The sequence below is a fragment of the Glossina fuscipes genome, unplaced genomic scaffold, assembly GCF_014805625.2.
Source record: "Glossina fuscipes isolate IAEA_lab_2018 unplaced genomic scaffold, Yale_Gfus_2 111, whole genome shotgun sequence".
NCBI classification, from domain to species: Eukaryota; Metazoa; Arthropoda; class Insecta; order Diptera; family Glossinidae; genus Glossina; species Glossina fuscipes.
The window spans coordinates 1,069,390-1,077,529 of NW_023998454.1; the positions used below are offsets into that span (position 1 = coordinate 1,069,390).

The 8,140-nt window shown below is 33.2% G+C and overlaps 1 pseudogene; it reads right to left on the reverse strand.

Moving 5' to 3' along the window:
• Nucleotides 1–3,042: 3,042 nt before the first annotated feature.
• On the reverse strand, nt 3,043–3,884 carry LOC119639085 (annotated as a pseudogene).
• Nucleotides 3,885–8,140: the final 4,256 nt, after the last annotated feature.

Genomic DNA, 8,140 nt, shown 5'->3' on the forward strand with positions numbered 1-8,140 from the left:
AACTTTAATTAAATTGATTTTTTTTATGTATTTTTTTTATTTTGTCACCTAGGAAAGTATCCCCTATAATCCCATATAAATTACCATATTGTATTCACGGTTTCTGTATTCGCGTCATTTTTATGGAACGTATCCGCCGCGAATAAGGAGCTTTTACTGTACTCTCAAGTACAAGGCACTATAAAAAACTTTTTAGTTTTCGACAACGCATATGTATATAAGAGACGCATTTGTAATCGTTTCGATATGCAAACCGCGTGAATTTGCGAAAATGCAATTTTTTTCTATCAACAGATATGCAAATCGTCAGTTTTATCATTGCACCCGATTATTTATTATTCTATGTATCTTTGCTATTGGATTTCATCTGCTTTTATGATCATTTAGTTTATTACTTAACGCTTATACTATAAACATGTTTACTGATTAGGTTACTCTCGCGAATTTAAAATTAATTAGAAAACAAGGCAGTACATTTTTTTGGACCCATCACCTAACACTTGAAATATATGCACAGACAGTAACGCGTTAAATTCAAATACAACTATAAATGCGCAGTTAAACCCTAGAAAGCAATGGCAAGGCATAAAATTTTAACAAGATATTTAGCGTATACGTTCCTACATACGTAAACAGTCGGGAAAGGAAAGACAAGTGGCATCATCTATGTTATCATGCTATAGAATCTAAAATAACGAAAACAACAACAAAAATAATAGTATCACGAGAAGCAACAAAACGGATACTAAATCTAATTAAATTGTGGGTGTTTGCTTGCAGCCTCCCTTAGACCAAAAAACGCGAATGTACGTGTGTAGCTTTTGGATACCAAAAACTCAGCTAGAAATCAATAAACTCTGGAATCACGAAAACAACCAAACATACTCCCTATCGCACAGGTGTAATACTTATACATGCATACATACATTCAAACAAAAATATATTGAAATTTTCCATAGCTGTGCTAACAAATAAGTAAAAGTTTCTACCTAACAAAACTAAACTACTACCAGGTAAACTGGAGAATAATATTATTGAGAGAGAAGAGTCTATTAATCTTTTCGTATCTTTAGTAATACTTGCTAAAAAAGATATCCATCCGTTCGTCCACAAGTGTGGCTATTATTGCGATACTGAATGTCAGAAAATTTGAGTGAGTAGATATTTGGGAATCGTGCTCTCAAGCTTGATCGATTTGCCTCTAAATGCGACCGTTGTCACTGAGAGATTTAAGCACGCGGCTAAACAATTTCAATTTGTTTCGCGAATGACTATAATAATGCACGGACCAAAATTTGTCTGGAAAAGTTGTAAAGGCTATCTCTTTATAAATATTATATGATTTTGAAATACTATTTCTTCGTATGATGAGAAATCGAAATTCGTCTTAACAGATTTGTTGCCGAATATGAATGTTTGCCTATGATGTATAAGCAAAATCATACGTAAGGGGTAAGGGATATGTGTGAGTACGAATATACCTCTAATGGTAGAGGTATCTGTATAATGTTTGCGCGTATGCCTGTATGCATACTACTTTACCATATACTGACGTGTTTTTATTTACCTTCCCATATACAGATATTTGTTAGTGTATGTCGGTTTAAAGTGTAGGCAGTAATATCTGTTCATATAAAATATATCGTATGGAGAGATTGGCGTATAAATATAAACACTTGTATGAAATTAATAATTTCCGTTATATTGCATTTGTTGACTTTATATCTAGCATTTGTTCGCTTTACCACAACCGTCACCAAGTAAAGTTTATAAAAACCCGACGTACACACAATTTAAGCAATTTATTTCCTTGTTACAAATTTTTAACTTTTACTTCTGTAAATTTTAATAGCATTTGTTAGAACCTATAAAAAAGCATTGCTTAAAGAGATAAAGAAGAAGGAAAAGAATTAGTGAAAACTATGTAAAAAACTATTTTCTTCATAATATTTTACAATTTTTAATTTTCTTTTAATTTTCCTTTAATAAAATTGAATTTAATCAGTAACGTAGTTGCAAGAACTGAAACAGTCCGACGGTATGGCGTTTAAACTGCGTGTGATTTCATTGATTTTACCGAACCATTTCATTTGAGCACATGGGCACGCTGCATCTAAAGACACAGGGTGATTAAATTTGACAGTTCTTTGTTTACGTATGAATGTATGTTTCCATACAAAGCAAACTTTAACAAAAACAAAAGCCTAACTTTAAATGAGGTCGACTCGAGCATCATTTTCGCAATTTGACGCACAAATATAGATACATAAACTTATGTACTTTAAGACAAGTTCACTAAAAAATCGATTTTAGTCTGTTCGAACTTTTATTGCATTATTTTACTCGAAATAATGGAAACGGCCAAGATTATTCAAATCGTCCTCGGCGTACACGCCATATTATAACGAATCTTGAGCGTTCAACAAGTCAATTAAAAATGGCAAATACAATTTGCAAAATATTTTCTTAATGCACTCATTTGTATCAACTTTTATACCTATATGTTGTAAGTAACGATTATATTTGGGTGATCGGCTCTTTTTACGTAATATTCTAGTGAGTTCTTGCGTTCATAATAGATAAGTATATGCTTTTAATTGTAGGCTACGGTTTCTTGACTATTATGGCCCTATTATGATCCGTTTATAACTTTTATCTTCTACAATCCATGGCAAATAATTTATTAAAAATGATAAGAAAATGCAACTTTACAACTATTAAAAATTGCTAATCTACTGATTTAAAAACCCGCTCAAGGGTTTTATTTTTAGAACAACGGAGAAAACAAAGAAAACGTAGAATAACAAGCGACGTAAGAAGGACAACAAAATTCTTAACAAAGTATATACACAAGAAGTGATAGCATGTAAAATAGACAGGAATTCTCGCTACCACTTTTGTCAAAATTCGCGCTTAAAAAGCCACTCAAACGTTTAATAACATACAAGCAATGAACGTAACATTGATATCATTTTTTCCAAGCCGAATATTAAATAAATTATGATAATATTTCCGATTGAATGCTGTACAGCCTTGAAACATTTATTGCGTTTTCTTTATGGCAGCTATAGTATTAGTGGTAATATTCATAATTTGTTGCCCTTTGGATTGTTTCTGTTTATCTTCCACACACTGTTTATACATATTATTCAGATCAAAGCTAGCTCGACCATTATCAGCCGAAAAAAAGAATTTTAATAACTTTCCTTTGACGTCTACTTTTGGATGACGTTCTACTTCTTTGCCATTCTTGAAAAGTATTACGGTGGGAAGTTGTCGTGACAAACTACTATCCGATATGCGATACTTCTCTGCTATCTCCGGAAAACGGCCGATATCAAATTTCTCAAGTTTCAAGGTATCAAAATTATATTCTGCGGAGAGTTCAGCAGAAATAGGCGCAAAATTTTCGCAATTCGGATTCCATACAGAGTAGAAGCACACCAACCAGTTGATACCAAGTTACTGCCATTATATTGCGCCGATTCACCTTCAAAGGCTTGAATTGTCCGAAAGTAGGTAACATGCTCCGGACCTTTATAGATAGGCTTCAACTGATATGCACAATAGCAAAAAAGTGAGATTACAACGAAAGTCGCTGTAAGTCCATAGTATAGCGTTAGCGACCTTGGTATATATAAACGACGATGACAAATAATTTATCATATTCACACCGCCTGTTTTTCTTGACCGTATCATTATTACTATTAATAGGAAAAACAAAATTTCGTTTTGCCTGCTATCCAGTTGACACATATCTTCGCCTGCAAACACCATGGAACAGATAGCCCTCGCTTTTTTGGCCAGCAAATAAAACAATGCCATTAAAATATTGACTATTAGTATGGTTGAACTAATGCGCGAAACTGTTTTTCGATCGACATATTTCTCGGAAGAACACTTGCAGTTGTTATTTTCCTTATTTCAACAATGCGCCAAGTTTAATTAATAATTTCTGTGTTTGAGCGTAGGTAAACGTTAGTAGTTTTTCGAAATTTCTTCGCTGGAAAATATATATAGGTATAGTATATAGATATCCAATCACTATCCCAATACTAGCCGCTTGAGCACACACTCATTAGCTGACCGCCATCCTATCTTCTTCTTATTCCCTTTCTTTTTATCCATCATCATGTTCCACATATAGGGGACACCGCATGGGTGATTGAGCACATTGAAAAAAAAAATCATAGTTACAAACAGAGAAATACCTACCCATCGCTGTAAATGTGTGAAATATTTTGGCTTCCTCGATACCGCACATAATTTACATACGTGTTTCCTTGGAGTGATTAGTTTTTGTTTGTCTTGGAGCAGTTTACAAGAACGCAACACATCCCATCGCCAAGAACAACCTAATATTCATAGCCGATGGATAGATAGAGCAATTGATGGATAGATGGACGTATAGGCTGTGCATAGATTGGTTGGAAAAATTCTCGTGATTTCCGGATATTCCGGAAATATGTCGGACAAGCACAAACTTTACCAAGCCCACCCACGATCTTACGTTAAGTATTCTTTCAATACATTTCCTTATGTTTCATGGTGCTAAAAACTTTTACCTCTTACTTTTATCAAAGTGTATTGTATTTTTATTATCATAGGCAATAGAGATAAATATTGCCACATCAATATCAAGAAAAAAAAATGTTGGGAGAAAAGACCCAAGGCTAAGATTATTTCTAAGTGGCTATCTTTACACGTCAGTATACTTCACTTAGTTTATAGATAATCAACCATGTGTAAGTCTATAGCACTTGAAGTCATTATCGTTCATCTTGGTTATACAACAGTTATAACGAGTTTTCCATTCGAACCCGGCATCGTTTTGTTAAATATTATTATTGGTAATGGTAATGGCTTGCATTTCATTGACAATAGATGTTTTCTGGCTAAATAATAAGTTTCCTCTTTAAGCAAAATTCTTCTTAAGTAACGGAAATTGTTTATATGTACGCAATACACTTGCATTTAACTGATTACAGTATTCCGATATTCCCGTACGTTTATGAATTCTCACTTGAATTGGTTAAAAAAGTTTTTATTGACTAAGTCTACAGTTCTCCTCCACCCTTTCTCGTGAGTTTTATTCATTTGTTTGAATTTTTCTTCCGAAATTCCTTATTTTTTTTTGTTGCTTTGTATCTGGCATGAACATAAAAATTTTGAATAAGAACAACGTAGCATAATATGTTAGTCTACGCATAAAATTTTCCGTTTCTTATCAATAGCTAGCTGGTCGATAACTTAAATGAGACTGTCTAGGTAATGATTGATCAAGATTATCTAATAATTACCTCAATATATCTATATGAAATAATTGAATTCTTTCCATTCATTTTTACATACTTTACTTTAAGGATTTACATCAAACTAGATTTTTCCGAAAATCAGTTTGTTTTTATTAAAGGCGCTTTAAACTTTTGAGGATATAAGGAGAAAAATTCATTACATGAAAGTAATTTTTTCTTGACATTTGGCCCTTCATCAAAAGTTTTGGGAAAGGCAGCCTGGGTTGGAAAATCGCTGCCTAATATCGTTTACTTTTTCTCATAAAATGATCGAGGAAAGTGGAAGAAAAGGTATATTTCAACACAATCCCGATCGGTTTAGTAATACGTCCACGGTTTTATAGGCGATTTTGCATGGGTATCTCTGTTAACTTTTGACGCTGTCACCTTTTACCGTGGAAGTTTGCAAAATTGTTCGCGTAATTAAAATAAAACAATTTATCGGAAGAACGGAGACCCTTGAAGTGTCTTTTGTCATTTTCATATATTCGTTTAATTCCTAACCTGCCGTCATCGCGATATTTTTGTGTTAATCCCTTTTTTCTCTGAGTGTACTGGTAATTGTTGATAATCTTTTCGCCATTCGCCAGCTGCATGATACAGGTAAAGCGTCATGGATGTACATTTGGTTTTGCCTTCTTTTTGCAACTTGCTTTCTTAGTTAACGAAAGTCTCTCGTTATATATAACATTGTAGTCCATCTGTCAGTCAGTGCCAAGGTAACACTCAGTGTATATTATGTGGTGTGATGTTACCACTACATCTTTTATATATGTAACGTGGACATATACTTAATTCATCATTTGTGTTTAAACACATCTGCATTTATTTATAATTCAATGCTAACTAATTATTGTCTCATTAATATGCACATTTTATTTAAGGACTATTACTTCCCATTAAGATATTTCCTCAATTGTTTGTATTCGATTATTGCTTTTTGCTTTGTCTTATTTTATCACTTGTACTTGTCCTCTTGTTGCAAGTGTGATTTTTCACAGGGCTAGGTGACGGGCATGCATCTGCTCAGTTCGAGGGTTAGCATATCGGATGAATTCGCCTGATTTCATAATCCCATTCGAAGTCATCTGTTCGGTCTTCGGATGAATGTAAACACATCTATTGAGTCCGGCAAGAAGGTACTTACAAAGTCAGATTTCGGAGCTCATAGTACCATACACATATTTATTAGATTTATTGCAATTGTAGGACGCCTTATTTTTGTTTTCTTGTTTCGTTGCACAATAGGGTTTCACAATTTCTGGTTGACAAACATCTTGTGAGAATTTTCCACCTTATAAGAACATTGACAAAATAAGAAAAGTCGAGCGTTCCCAGAGATGTCAAGAAATGGAAGAAGATATTCGGTTTAAGACTTTGAGGTTTTTTTTTTTTTAATTTAAAAAAAATAAAACAATTGTAATTAACAAGTAAAAAAGCTAAAGAGTAGTCGCGTCAAAGACAAACAAGCTTTCGAAAAATAAACTTTCGGAAGTGCAATTGAAAATGCATCCAACGAACTGCCAAAAATTCAAAATAAATTCAAGGACCTGGAAAATAAATTGATGCAATGAGTGGTTACTAAGTGGGAGTCGAGCAGATGAAAGAAACCAACAAGGAGCATAGATAAAAAAAATTAAAAGAAACTTTTTATTACTTTATATACAATAGAAACTAACCCCGCACTATGCGTTTCTTTGTCAATTATTAATATAAATTTGTTTTAAGTAATTTTTACATTCATACATTGTGCAAATATGAAGAACATAAATTGTTTACAGACAGATGTTACTTAAAAGAAATCTAAACACAGCGAAGAAGCGATTTGCCCGTAGATAACTTCTTTAATTTGAGAAATTTTTGGATTCATATTATTTATTATTTTGTTTCAATGCAGGACTCTTGGATTGATAACTCATTGCTTACTTTTATGGAAGAAAAATACTAATTGTGAATTTACGCTATATGGGTATTATGTTATTATTATCCTTTTGATTTACCAATTTAATAAAACGACTCATTGCTTTAACACTAAACGTACCGCGCGCGATCAAAGGACCGTTTTTAAACTTTCGTTTAAAATTTCTCGCATAAAACGTTATTGTATCATCATGTATCTTATTGACTTTTCCTAAAATATACATACAAACAATTTTTCAATATTTACAACTTTTTTTAATGTGTATTTTCCGAAAAGAAATTATACCATGTCTAGTCGACCGGGCGCGGTCATTTGACCGCTTGAAAAAGGAGGATTGTTCGGAAGATGATCAAGAAGTTTACGGTATTGATGATGATACTGCAGAAAATTATTGTGACTTATTTGACAGTGAAACGGACGAAGACAAAATTTTGAATATAGTTAGTTCCGAAAGTGCAAATGAGGAAGAGATTGAAACTGCTATGAACGGAACTGTTTGGAAAAAAATAAAAGAAGGGTCTAACAGTGGAAGAACATCGATTTGTAATATTTTCAAGGAAATATCAGGACCGACAGGATACGCTAAACGAAATATTATGAAGAGCAGAGCATTTTCAGCGTTTTCTTTGATTATTGATCATAAAATGATTGAACATGTAAGAGAATATGCGGAATCAGAGGCTTTTCGAGTGTTGAAAACGAAATGGAATTTATCTATTGCAAAATTATATGCTTTTATTGGACTCCTATATGCACGCGGCGCATATGAGGCTAAAAATATTAATTTGTCATATTTATGGAACAAGAAATGGGGTCCGTCCTTTTTCTCTGGGTCGAAATGACTTCGCAGAAATCATGAGATTTATTCGATTTGACAACAAAAATCAACGAAGCCAACGCTTACAAAACGATAAGTTCGCATTGA